The sequence below is a fragment of the Bombus pyrosoma genome, linkage group LG8 (genome assembly GCF_014825855.1).
Source record: "Bombus pyrosoma isolate SC7728 linkage group LG8, ASM1482585v1, whole genome shotgun sequence".
NCBI classification, from domain to species: domain Eukaryota; kingdom Metazoa; phylum Arthropoda; class Insecta; order Hymenoptera; family Apidae; genus Bombus; species Bombus pyrosoma.
The window spans coordinates 9,970,772-9,982,992 of record NC_057777.1 but is presented as its reverse complement, the minus strand read 5'-3'; the positions used below and the strand labels follow the sequence as shown (position 1 = coordinate 9,982,992).

At 29.7% G+C, this 12,221-nt stretch overlaps 1 protein-coding gene across 11 annotated transcripts in view; it reads left to right on the top strand.

Moving 5' to 3' along the window:
• LOC122569956 (octopamine receptor beta-2R-like) overlaps positions 1-12,221 on the top strand; it is a 172,310-nt gene that overhangs the window by 90,779 nt on the left and 69,310 nt on the right. For 8 of the 11 annotated variants that reach the window (XR_006317636.1, XM_043731658.1, XM_043731661.1 and 5 more), the window contains one exon: positions 11,690-11,730. The exons of the other annotated variants lie outside the window; for them this stretch is intronic. The gene's annotated coding sequence lies outside the window, so the exon portion shown is untranslated. The remainder of the gene's footprint in view (positions 1-11,689; positions 11,731-12,221) is intronic. 11 annotated transcript variants of the gene reach the window in all.

Genomic DNA, 12,221 nt, shown 5'->3' with positions numbered 1-12,221 from the left:
GAGTAACTTACCTCTTTTCTCTATAAATGCATATCTTCCATCGAAAAATTCAGACAAGTGTATTTTTACATTCTGCAAATAATTTTTATAGCATTTTTTAAAATCCATACGCTTGTGAAAGACGAACGAATTTATTACTCAACCCAATAGGAATCTCATAAATAATAATATTAACTCCTTTCTCATACTCCTTTTCAAATTTCATTTCTGCTATATTCGGTTTACGGAGATTGATTCGGTTCTTTATTGCTTCCAAGGTTATTTAAAATAAACACCTAACCCAAAATCAGTAAAAACAAACATTATTCGTGCGATATTCAAGTTAGGGTTTGAATTATGTTCGAACCCGGCAGGAACATTATTTATGTATTTTTCGCAATCACTGTTTAAATTAATATTGTTATTTATATTATTGGGTTTCCCGTTATAATTTCCATTCCATTGTACCACACGTTTTATTTCTGATTTTGCGAGTGATTTTACGATACAATTTTTTTTCAGAACCAATATAATATACAAATATACAAATGACTCTTTCAAGCTATTATTGAATATTCCGAATCTTTATCCTACAAGCACTAAATAATTCTGATCTAATAATCGTTCCTTTGATAATGTAGATTATCATTACATTTTGTATGAGACCAGTAAATGTTGTAATACCTTTGAACAGAGAGGTGTACGTTCGACTAATCTTCAAACTTAGTTGTACGAAACGGACAAAGCCATAACTAATTATTTATTGTTAGTTATATATATAATATACATATATATATATATAATTTATGATTAATATAATTAAATATATGTAATGACTCTATAATATACCAAGAAAATCCCATCATTCACAAGTACTTCAATTTCTTTGTTAACGCATTTGAACGGTAACGAAAAACTTACTTCGGCTGTGAAAAGACTAACGATCACGATCACGCGCGATCGCGTGATAATAAGTGGCGTTGCTCGTTGAAAATGTCTGATCGGATCTAGTGAACAGAGGGACCAGACATACGTGTATCTTTATAACGACGACAGGTTCGAGCTAGTCGATTTTCCGGCCCGTGAAAAAGTCCCGGCACAGTTGAAAATCATTGGTTCGGTAGCGAGAGCCATCGATGCACCGGAACGAGCTGTGCATGGCCTTATGCATCGCGCGCATTAGATCGATCGCGGCCCTACAGAGGAAACTGCATTGCAGCTGCCGAACTCACGGCCGAGTCCGAAATTTCCAATTTCGAATTCGACGGCGAACGTGCCCGTGATTTTAGTCGTTTAATTGCTGACTGCATTCAAACCGAATATCTGTCCAGGATTTTTTATTTATTCGTTCTTTTCTCTTTCCTTTTTAGTAGGTTTTAACTCACGTCAACTACGCTACGCTATTAGTGACGATAATGAGTATTGAAAATGTTATGAGGATTTGATTTTATTTTTAATACTCTGCTTGAAAACGGTTTTCTGCAACGATTTTCCATAATACGACTTTTCAATATTTGGGTTATTATTTATTATACCATATATGTATTATATATTATTGTTCCTTTAGGATCGTCGTCTCACCACGCAAGTGAAACACGATGAGGTGTTGTACTAAAATTAATTTTGTCTTAATTAATTAATGTTTGAGTCGTGGTATTTCATATTGTATTAAAAAGATTGTCTGAACAAAAGTGATTGTTGTCATATTGTATTGAAAAGATTGTCTGTTTGGATAGTCCTTTAAGAGGGGTAATTAAAATATTTAATTTGAATTTGTATTCATTCTATTCAGTTATTCAGTATCTGCTATGTATTTTACGTTTAGAAATCTTAGGATACCTTCTGTTGTTGATAGAACTTCATAGTATTTGAGGTAAATTATGAATCTCAAATTACAATTGAGCCACACTAAAGTTCTGTTATCCGAATATAATATTTACCAATAACAAGTACCTTTTTCAATCCCAGATATGTACATATTTTATTACTGTTCACATATAATGTATTCTTCCCTTATCCCAATGAGTAAATTCTGATTATCAGAATTTAGTATGAAATTAATAGCGTTTTAAAAAAGCTAACAAAGAAAAAAAAAGAACGAAAAATACGACATAAATGAAAAACTCGAAAGTGGCGAAAGTGCAACAGAATTAATAAAAATACATGCCGTTGAAAAAATCACAATCATAGACATTAAAAGACAAAAACATGATGTCGTAAATTATCTAAAGTACGTAGACTCCTGTGATACTGGTAACAGTAGAAAAACCCTCTACAACTGATATAATGAAATGGTTTCATTGCGATAAAGACGATAATAATGACGACTTCATAAAAATGAAAACAGAAATGAAGATGTCTTCTCACGCCAACACATTTGTCGCTTTTGGAAAAGGGTTTAGATGGTTCAAAGTAAAGAAAGTAACTGCATGCGGTTATTTATGTTGAAAAAATTATGCGACTAAGCAGCGAAAAAGGTATGGGATCCATAAATATTTAAAGAGACTGTCAACTAATCTGTATTTGGATAAATGAAATTTCATATCAAACAAGTGATTGTTTCTGTTACCTGAAAATTCCATTAGTCGAGCAGTTTTATCTCCCCATTAGTTCGGATAAGGGATGCTCTACTATACATGTATCTCCTACTAAAAGTTTTAATACGTTAGTTACTTTCCTTGTATGAAATATCAAACTAAATGATATTCCACATACAATTATATCTATATTATATCTATATGTATGTCTATATTGACATCTATTATATTTATAGCTTTTTAAGATTACTTAAACATTTGATATTTAATATTTAATATTTAAATATTAGTTTCGAGGTAAACATGACAATCGTTATAGACTTTTACTATGTAGATAGGTATAATAATGATATAAACAAATCCGTAGCTTCCACTAGAATAACCAAAAAGTGATATGTATGGAAATATGCTATCAACAAGTAATTATATTTAATGTGCTATGGTGGTGTATGCGAACAAATAATCTTCTTTCACTCGTGATGAAAGTTAACATTAATTTTGCTTTCGATTTTATAATTTGTCATTTTTACAGTGTTTTGTAATGTCACAGCAGATCAGAATATTTTAATGTCATGAGCAGAAAAACATCGAATGAATTTCGACAGACTATAATTGCAAAATGTGTACCTGCGGATAGAAGAGAATTTATTTACTATGAAATTCCTAGTGGTATGATGAAAAATTGCGAACAATACTCATTAGTCAAAGATGATTAAATTTGATATAACGCACTGGAAATAAATACATTTCCTTACTATATATTTATTATTCATATAATTTCTTTTAGAGAGTAGTACGGATTTCTGATATACATAAGGGAACTAATAGTTGTAAAAGACATAAAAGCGTTCTTTTATCTAAATTGATACAATCATGGTACACGTGTGTATAAATTATATACATATATGTACTATTGCTTTATAAATCTGCGAAATTTAAAGCTGTATTAAGAATCAAGGACAAACACTTATGCTTTGAACCCAAAAAACTATATAAGAGTTTGCTTTGTAGGAACAGAATAAATAAATCAACGTCTGAGAACAAGTGCCAAGAAAGCAACGTACATATGTAGAATATTTAGTGTACGAAAATTGACGTTTTTAAATTTGTTGAAATAAATTTTCGTCATCTCTAATTATATTTAACTATAAAACAAGAAGAAAAGGTCTCAACAACATTAAAAAATGCACGTAAGACATGACATTGTCAGAAGTATCCGTAACAAAATTTCACACACTCGTTTTAAGTAGATACTTTCAGGAAAAGAAAAGTTTCAGCCATTTTAATATATGTGCAAAAAGAAATATTATCTATATATAACAATGTTATCAGAAATATTTAAGGAGAATTCCCAACATCATTAAAAATATCTACTCATAAAAAGGGAAGAACTTTTGTCATCATCATTTATGCTCAGAACGAAAGAGAAGAAGAAATTCTCGAGCTAAAATATTCACGAGAAAGAAAGAATTTCAGCTATCGTTATTTATATTTACCTCGCGAGAAGAAAGGAAAAACTAATTTCTGCTCCTTCTTTACTAGGAATATGAACAAACCAAGAAAATTGTTAACATTATAAAAAATATATAGAATAGAAGAACTCTGGAATTTCAAAAATATTAATAAAAAAAACGGGAACTCTTTGCTGTCAAAAATATATATAACAAAAATTATTTATTATCCGAAATATTCATAAAATGATAAAAAGAAAGAAAAATTCCTTTTTAAAAGTGTTGGTAAAACCTGTCAAAAATATTCATAAACCAAGGAAAAACGTCAGCATCATCGAACACATTTTCTACAAGGTGAAGACGGGGAGAGAGCAGAATAATTTTAATCAACGTCTCGAAGAAGAAGTTGCTGTGTTGTGCGAATGCAACTCGAGGGAGAATCGAATTCGCGGCGTTGCATTAAACTTCGCGAAACTTCCGTCTTTGATGCAATCAAACGTCCTAGCTGAATAAATAAAATATCAGTTTCTTTTCGCGAAAAGCGCGTATGCATTCCTTTTCTTCTTTCGAAGTTGGTCGAAGTGAATCCAATAGCGGCGCGGCCACTCAGGAAAATTACCTCTTTCGCCTACTCGCTTCCGCTGAAAAGTCAACAAACTTGCACAATCCTGTTGCTTTGGAACGAAGCGGATTAATCCAACCTAATGAAGTTCGTTACCGGTTCGTGTTGATTAACGAGTCGCATGCGAAAATATGGAAAAACGTCATCGAAAGAAACGTAAGCTTGTGTTTCTATGATCGTGGAAGGATAAAATTAAAATCGAGTTAGCGGTGCCGGGAATTATTTGTGATTTTATTTGATATCTGCTACGTTAGAATATACAGTCGATTAAAGTTTCATGTAAGTACTTTTTTTATATCTTTTTGATATCTTTACATTACTACTTTCTAATTATACAACTAATTTATAGATACAATAATTAATCATGAAAGATATTGAAGTTCTCGTCTCTTCACAATTCGTTTGTTCATATATAGCTTCTTAATATTAAAGATAGAATTAATTTCACAATATCAAAATATTTTTCTATTAACTACCTAAACGCAATAAATGTCCCAGAAATGATTGATTATAAACGTATCAGATGTATTTCCTAAGACAAAATTATTTTTCTAACGTTGACTAACTTTGATTGAAGAGGATTAGTCACAGAACGTCAACGGAGGTTTAATTGAAAAATATGACGTCCTTTCTACAGCTCGCAATGATTGGTAATTGAAATCTTGAGAAACTAAACATATTTCCAACCAGTGTAAACGAAACGGTAATGGATTAAACGAAAGGAGCAATGGGAAAATCTGTAACAGATATGTCTATAAGGTATATCTCGGAGAAAGGTCTGCTTTAAGAAAAATACAGTAATTTGATATTTTGGAAGATATATAGCAATATTTTATCAATTATGTACCTAGTATTTCTGATACACAATTTCTCAATAGTAACTTCTTAATTGGACTTTTATAACATTTTTTCCTCTTTATTATTAAAATTTATTGTTTATTATTATTTATTAACGAAATTTCGTTCAACGTGTACTGAATATTACTACCATCATTATGAAATTTTATTATATATTTTCTTATGGAAAATTGTAGGCGGAGAATTCAAATAAAGAATGGTGATTTGATATATCGAAATATATACATAGTGAAATTTTATTAATTTATATTATTCTTAATATTTTGCAATCAATTATGATGTATTTTTCTGCTCTTTATTGTTGGAACCTTGTTCAGCGTACACGTACGTTGGACATTACCACCATTGTTATGAAATTTTATATTATACTTTTGTACAAATTAGCGAGGAAAAGCTTAAATAGAAAGTAATGACTTTGACACTTCTTTAATTGAAATAGTGCGAAATGTTTCATTCTTCATTGTTGAAATATCGTTTGATTGGACATTATTTTTATCATAAGATCTTATTCTATATTATTTTTGTCATAAAGTTTTATTTTATAAACCAACTTATAGTTTTAGAGCATTGAAAATTCCTCTAAAATGAATCGAAGCTTTTGCTTCTCATTCTAATTACTTACATCTAAAGTTACTCCTTTACCACCTTCCTAAATTTGTATATTATCAAGAAACATTATTTCATCTATAAATATGAAAAAAGCACTAATTATAATTTTTATAAAGAAGATATTAAACGATTTGTATAAATAGATAATAAACAATTTCTTGTGTAAAGAAAATATTCAACATTTTCGAATTAAGTGTTATTTATGTTAAAACCAAGTAACAGATCAAACCCATTTCATTCGGAGGTAATAAATTGTTAGCAAAATTAGCAAAAAATACCTATTAAGAATAGGAATGAAATTAAAAATGCTATTAAAACTACAACAAATATATCGAACTAGCTACAAACGTAAACAATCATCCACTGCTCAAACAATGATGAACAATAATCTATGAAATAAACCTGTGTCATAAATTTCTTATTTCTTGTACCATCAATGATAAATTCTCGAGGAATTCTTTGAAACAGGAAAGAAGATAGACCTTGAACCACACCAATACGTAACAATTTTGTTAAGCAACGCAGAAACATGAATATTTGTCGAGATTACTGATTGTTAGAAATGTATGGCACGACGAAAAGGAATTTTTACGATTGTTTATCACAGACATCGTCTAATGACGAGCATCGAGCGAGCAGTAGTTGAAAAAGTTTTACTGTTCCGAGTTCATAAGTTTTCCAATCAGTGAAACGTTTCGACTGACGACAGTCGTTCCCAAACAGCTGCATTCGAGTAGAGTCGTGCTAAAAATTGATAGATTTCAACTCGATCGTCGCAAGTTTGTCGTTGATTGTAGTCGGAAGATTCGCAAGTAAAACAGTGTATCTAACAGTTTCGTAAATAGTTTCAACATTTATTTGCTTCTCTATTTTAGAATCTCTAATTTTGAGTGTTGGAAACGTCGATATTTAAAATTTGTGTAAATTACATTGTTCTCTTCATTTTGGTCGTAAAACATTCTAAATTCTTTGCTATTTCTGGTTTCTTTTTTTCTGCAAACTTTCGCTCTCGAAATTTCCAAATCCTAGCTTTTCAAACTGTAAATACCTTAACTCTCGAAATTTCCAATCTCTGAATTTTTCAACGCTTAAATCTCTGCACTTTTAACCTTTCAAGCTTCGAATTTTTCAACTCTTGAAATTTTAAGATTTTCACATTGTAATTTCTAGATAAGCTATTACGATAGAAACAAATTTCAATCCTAAATTTTCCAAATAGCAAAATTTACGTTCGCAGGCTAGGCTGAACAGCTGTTTTGCACACGAAAGCATGAGAGGCAGAATTTGCTAGCAGTTTAAGAATTGGCATATCATTTGAAAGCTTCCTCAGCCTTGTCTGTGGATACGGCTGATCGAAGCTCAATGTCGCAATCACACGTTGCAGCAAGCTGCATTATTTGCGGAAACTCTGGGACATTCTAAATGTGAGTGTCGTGGTAGTCTTCAATTACGAAATTGTCGATTGCATCGGCCGAGAAAATAGACAACACCCAGCTCTTCCACGAATTTTCATTTCTACTCAACTCTCGAGTCCAATTGGCTTGTGTGCTTTAATAAACGTTAGCTTACCAGAGGGAGAGAGAGAGAAAGAGAGAGAATACTTTTACTCTTCATTTAATAGCCATTTATTTTAATTGGGAAACGTACTGCCGATCAAACATTTGGAATGATTTTCGCAATTTTGGCTATGCCGAATCTCCTACTAATGTTCTCAGAACTTTGAAACTATCCTTTTTACAAAAGACTTCTCTAAGGTAACAGAATTCTAAGCTTCTTTAAATTCTTGAATTTTATGATATATATAGTAATTCCAAACATTGACAATATATGCATGTTTAGATACTTTATTATTGTTTAGTTAAATATTCCTTTAACAAAGAGAATGATCCACTTCAATTGAATGAAATAGTTTTATAATGCTGAAAGATAAATACAAATTTCATATAATATAACATATAAATTATATTACAAAACTGAATTAAAATATATTGAAATGAAATATTTTGCATTTACATTTTAGGCAAAAATACTTTTTAGAGGGTAAAAGAAGACACGGTATATAAAAGAACATACAGTTTTGTTTGGAAAAATTACATTAATTATTATAAAATATGGCTCACTTCTTATCGTTTAACGTTCATTATCTTTCAATGTCTATTAAGTTTTAATAATTAAGATATAAATACATAAAATATTAAAAATACATGTATATATAGTTAATAATAATTAATTATTTTGTGATTATATTAAACTAATCAGTGCAAAAACTAATTACACATTAAAATACGTAAAAATTAAAAAAATGAATAAGTTAAGCATTGACGAAGATAAATTTAAATGCTGATGTGACATCAGATCAGTATAATGTTCATTGTTATTACACCTTAAAGTATGTCATACTTGTAGTAGAGTAACGAAAGATATATTTTTACAATGAAATGTTTAGAAGGTATTACGAAAACCTGACAATGTATTTGCCAATGTATGTTCCATGTAAACATTCTTCTTTCCTACTAGTGACATTTTATCACAATTTTTCAGTCTGCTTTTTACTTCCTATTACTCATACATACGTACATATTTTTGTTCTTTACTTCACACCACTCCGTCGGATTTTCCACTAAAGATACAACAATTATTCAACATCCCACGTGCTGGAATTTTTCCTCGCTCGTCATTGTTTCAACAAAGTCAGATTCTCATCATAATTCCACGTAAAACGCGTTTTATTCACGTAACGTGACGTGATTAAGTAACTTGCCCGGCAGAACTTTGTAAACCAGCGGGCGAAGAATTAATCGAAGTCTAATTAACCGTTTATTCCCAGCTCATTTAACACGAAACCGTAATGGTGACTTTTTCCCATGTACCAATGGGCGAACCAGCGCCACTTTCTGCCTCGCGATCGTTAATTTCGGTCTCAGGAAGATTTAATTGCTGGCCACCGAAGTTCTGGCCCGTTCCTATGGAGCCTTGCGTCACAAAACCGCACAAATTGAAAGATTCCTATCAGTACAACGAATTTTTGTCGAGTAAAGGTTTTCTTCCGAATTGAAATTCCGAAATGTTATAGATGAAAGATGTGCAAATGTTAAAAAATTAAATATTTGAGTATAACTAAAGTGCACATTTTTATGCATTTGTGGAAAATTTGAAGTAAATCACGTACAACGAAGAAAATGAAACAAAATGAAGAAAATGAAGAGAAATGCGTAGAATGCATATAATATGCAAAAATATATAAAACATTTAACATATTTGCTTATAATATTATAATATAATACGATTGTGTTATTATAATATAACACACGATTATTTATAATACTAGTAGACAATTATTATATGCCCATAATATGATCAGAAAAATACAATCTAGAATTAATTCTTTAGTTTATTATATTCGCAAAGATATAAATTTGAATAAACATCCAAAGTATAGTTATGTAACATATGAAGTATCTGATATTTAACAAATTTCAAATTAACCAAGTTCAAAAATAAATATCATATATGATAGAAAAAAATTCTTAGTTGCAAGCGATATATAAAATTATTCACAAACAGGTGAAAATTGATGATTAATGCGCACAATTCTAACATCACAGGATCACATAAGGAATACAATAAACTACATTAAAGAAACAAGCATATACACTCCAAAATCTTACGTTAATTATTATTGAAAAGTAGAAAATTGAAAAAGATTGGGAAAAATTAAAATAATATAGATATTAAACTAATTATTATTAAACATTAGCTGTTTTAATGTCGCCATTTGGGAATTTTAAGCACAAAACATAAATTTCACATCAACAACCATAAAATCTAAACGAGAATATTCTTAGATATAAAAGATATATGCAGTTGGATATACAATAAAAAACGATATATGCGGTTGGATATACAATATTCTGGAAATATGTTTTCATTCTCTGAGAAACAATGAAACTTTATAAAATTATGTCAGAAGTCAAAGAAAGTTTACAATTTATGAATTGAAAATAATTTACTGCTATGTATTAAATGATTCAGGTCAAAAAACTGAAAAAAAAATATAAAAATAGGAAAATGTTTTTGTAATTTTTATGTAGTTATGTTTATTATGTGTTCCGTGTATCTGATGCTATAAATTTATAAGACATATCTGCACTTTTAATTCAAGTTTTTCGGACAAATCCTTAATCGTGCACAATTGTTTAGAATCGAAATTATTTAATTATTTATCTTGTAATTATATAAACGTTATAAACAACATATTATACTTACGTTTAGAAGTATACATTTATATTCCATAGTAGTATTCTATTAAGTGGAATCACAAATTCATTTGTGTAAGAATATTTGCGAAAATAAGAAAACATCTTCTTCTTTCAAATCATTCTGTTTTTGCCTTTCCATCATCATATCCTCGCTATTGCGGCAACTCAATTCAATTACTTTCAATAATCGATAATCAAATATACCAATAGATAAATAACAAACAATATCATGTAACTATTCTGTTTTTAGAAACTATATTTATTCTTATATTTGTTTTCATTTTGCTACCTTCTGATTTGTTCAAAAAATAAATCTACAAATTGGTACGAAAAAATACAAATGAAAATAATAATTAAAAAAACGTAACGTTAGGGATTTATAAGTAAATATTTGTCTTCAATTTCTTAATTCCTGCTTGTTTCGTAATTGTTATTACTAACCAAATTTTTTTAAATAAATCCTTAATTATTCTAAGGCTTAGAAAACTACACTTCTTGATAAATGTAATTTATCTTCATCTTAACTATATTTGTTTACACAGAAACATGACACGGTTATAATTTTTCCATGCGCTGAATGCTATTTGCTTGGCCTCGACAACACATGCGGAATCACTGATCTATGGATAGATAAATAACAGCGCGACGTGCGGCATTAATTAAGCGTAACTTAACAAGCGTACTGTGTCACTGCCAAGAGACCATATGACTGGTTCATTGTCACGGTTCAAGGTGCTGATCGTTGCATCACTTATCGGATGAAAATCACGTTCTATGTCAATATTTTTTCGTCTATATTTGGCTAATCAGTACCTGAATCTTTGTTTTCCATCGTACGGTTATTTCTAGAAGGCAATCGATATTATTTGAGGGCGAATACGTGTTTGGTGTAAAATTAAAGACCTCTCTTATGAATTTGATATGTTATCAATTTTTTAATTTGCTTTTAAGCAACTTCCAAATTTTGTATTATCTTAATGCTCCAGTTTCAGCTAGTTTAGTCTTAATTTCCTGTGGAATTTTACATTTCTTTCTCTCTAATTGTATGTTCTATTTTTACGTTTTTAATGACCTAAATTCTCTTATTTCCGATTAAGCACTTTGCCAGATCATACTTTAATCTTAATTTCTCTTTTACATAATTTAACTAAAATTAATAAAATAAAATTGCTAAAGATTGTGAAACAGAATAATCTTTTTAAAAATTTTAAAACTCGACTTGTGGTTTTAACTGAATAACCTATACATATAATTATTCATGCAACTATTAGAGAAAAATATATTTAACTTTATATAATTCTCTCAGTTTCCTATTTTTCAATATTTTAGTCATATAATTTTCTTAGTTTTAATGTTTCATATTTTTATTTTTAGGATTCACTCTGGGATTTCATTATAAACTCACAGCGTTTAATGTAAGTTGATTTGGATAATTCTGAATATCTTCCTAATTTTCCATTTATTGTTTACATAATTATGAAATTCTATTTCTTCATTTATCTAAACATTTAACCTTCTATTTTTTGAAATTCTGTTACTTTTTGAACTTATCAATTCGATAAATTTACAATTTTTTATCTTTTTTTTTATTTTTTCATAAAATATATCTTAATCTCATCTAACATGTGACTTATTTGCCTTTCCAACATCGTGACCTTTTCTAACTTTCTAAGTCCGCTCTTTCTAAACTTCCTGATCTGAATCATCCCGTTAATTTCTCAACCTAACCACATTCTTACTTCCGTAACACCAGCAAACATCCGCCATAAATTAAGGAACCAACACTATAAAGAAGTAAGTCTAACTTCCAATTCCTCGAACCACATCCCTTCTTCACCATTTTCTGTTTATCCGTACCATCCTATCTTTAAACTTTAGATTAATGCGGTCTTTTCTCAATTTAAAG